Source organism: Arachis stenosperma, chromosome 10 (assembly GCF_014773155.1).
Source record: "Arachis stenosperma cultivar V10309 chromosome 10, arast.V10309.gnm1.PFL2, whole genome shotgun sequence".
Taxonomy (NCBI): Eukaryota; Viridiplantae; Streptophyta; class Magnoliopsida; order Fabales; family Fabaceae; genus Arachis; species Arachis stenosperma.
Window position 1 is genome coordinate 91,674,111 of NC_080386.1, and position 2,681 is coordinate 91,676,791.

The window sequence follows — 2,681 nt, forward strand, 5'->3', positions numbered from 1 at the left end:
GTCTTTTTTGCTCCTCTCTCATGATTAGAGGGGTCTCTTGTTTGCTCCATCCTTTTCTTAGTGATGGGCTTGAGGTCATGCCTTCTCAGTTGAACTGGCTTTCCTCTTGAATTTCTCTTCCATTGGGCGTCCTCTTCACAGATATCTATGAGGACTTGGTCCAACCTTTTGATCAAAGTTGACCCTTCTTCATGGCCACAACTTCATAGAAGTGGTCTTGATGCACCCTTGAGATGAATCTCTCCATCTCTCATGACTCGGAGGTAGAAGCTTTTGCCTTCCCTTTCCTCTTTCTAGAGGTTTCTCCGGCCTTGGATGCCATAAATGGTTATGGAAAAACGAAAAGCAACACTTTTACCACACCAAACTTAAAAGGTTTGCTCGTCCTCGAGCAAAAGAAGAGAGATGAGAGTAGAAGAAGAAGAAATAGAGGAGAGGGAGATGGCTTTGTGTTCGGCCAAGGAGGGGGAGAAGTGGTGTTTAGGTGGTTTGAAGATGAAGGAGTGAAGAAGGGTTATGGGGAAGAGGTGTTGAGGTGATGGTGAATGGGTGAAGAAAGAGAGTGTGGTGGGGTTGGTGGGGATCCTGTGGGGTCCACAGATCCTGTGGTGTCAAGGAAAAGTCATCCCTGCACCAAAGGCACTCAAAATCACGTTTGAGCCATTTCTGGCGTTAAACGCCGGGCTGGTGCCCATTCCTGGCGTTAACGCCAGTCTGGTGCCCCTTTCTGGCGTTAAACGCCCAGAATGGTGCCAGATTGGGCGTTAAACGCCCAACTGCTAGCCTCACTGGCGTTTAAACGCCAGTGGGTTCTTCCTCCAGGGTGTGCTGTTTTTCTTCCTGTTTTCATTCTGTTTTGCTTTTGCAATTGATTTTGTGACTTTCATGATCATCAACCTACAAAAAACATAAAATAACAAAAGGAAATAGATAAAAGATAACATTGGGTTGCCTCCCAACAAGCGCTGTCAGTAGCTTGACAGAATGGAGCCTCACAGATACTCAGAGCAATGTTGGAACCTCCCAACACCAAACTTAGAAGTTGAATGTGGGGGTTCAACACCAAACTTAGAGTTTGGTTGTGGCCTCCCAACACCAAACTTAGAGTTTGACTGTGGGGGCTCTGCTTGACTCTGAGTTGAGAGAAGCTCTTCATGCTTCCTCTCCATGGTGACAGAGGGATATCCTTGAGCCTTAAACACCAAGGATTTTTCATTCACTTGAATGATCAGTTCACCTCCATCAACATCAATCACAGCCTTTGCTGTGGCTAGGAAGGGTCTGCCAAGGATGATGGATTCATCTATGCACTTCCCAGTCTCTAGGACTATGAAATCAGTAGGGATGTAATGGTCTTCAACTTTTACCAAAACATTCTCTACAAGTCCATGAGCTTGTTTTCTTGAGTTGTCTTCCATCTCTAGTGAGATTCTTGCAGCTTGTACCTCAAAGATCCCTAGCTTCTCCATTACAGAGAGAGGCATGAGGTTCACACTTGACCCTAAGTCACACAGAGCCTTCTTGGAGGTCATGGTGCCTATGGTACAAGGTATGGAAAACTTCCCAGGATCTTGTCTCTTTTGAGGTAATTTCTGCCTAGACAAGTCATCCAGTTCTTTGGTGAGCAAAGGAGGTTCATCCTCCCAAGTCTCATTTCCAAATAACTTGTCATTTAGCTTCATGATTGCTCCAAGGTATTTAGCAACTTGCTCTTCAGTGACATACTCATCCTCTTCAGAGGAAGAATACTCATCAGAGCTCATGAAGGGCAGAAGTAAGTCCAATGGAATCTCTATGGTCTCATTTTGAGCCTCAGATTCCCATGGTTCCTCACTAGGGAACTCATTGGAGGTCAGTGCACGCCCATTGAGGCCTTCCTCAGTGGCGTTCACTTCCTCTCCCTCCTCTCCAAATTCGGCCATGGTTATGGCTTTGCACTCTCCTTTTGGATTTTCTTCTGTATTACTTGGGAGAGTACTAAGAGGGAGTTCAATAACTTTCTTGCTCAGCTGTCCCACTTGTGCCTCCAAATTCCTAATGGAGGACCTTGTTTCAGTCATGAAACTTTGAGTGGTTTTGATTAGATCAGAGACCATGGTTGCTAAGTCAGAGGGGTTCTGCTTAGAATTCTCTGTCTGTTGCTGAGAAGATGATGGAAAAGGCTTGCCATTGCTAAACCTGTTTCTTCCACCATTGTTGTTGTTGAAACCTTGTTGAGGTTTCTCTTGATTCTTCCATGAGAAATTTGGGTGATTTCTCCATGAAGAATTATAGGTGTTTCCATAGGGTTCTCCTAGGTAATTCACCTCTTCCATTGAAGGGTTCTCAGGATCATAAGCTTCTTCCTCAGATGAAGCATCCTTAGTACTGCCAGGTGCATTTTGCATTCCAGACAGACTTTGAGAAATCAAATTAACTTGTTGAGTTAATATCTTATTCTGAGCCAGTATGGCATTCAGAGCATCAATCTCAAGAACTCCTTTCTTCTGACTTGTCCTATTGTTCACAGGATTCCTTTCAGAAGTGTACATGAATTGGTTATTTGCAACCATCTCAATGAGCTCTTGAGCCTCTGTAGGCGTCTTCTTCAGATGAAGAGATCCTCCAGCAGAGCTATCCAAAGACATCTTGGATAGTTCAGAGAGACCATCATAGAAAATACCTATGATGCTCCATTCAGA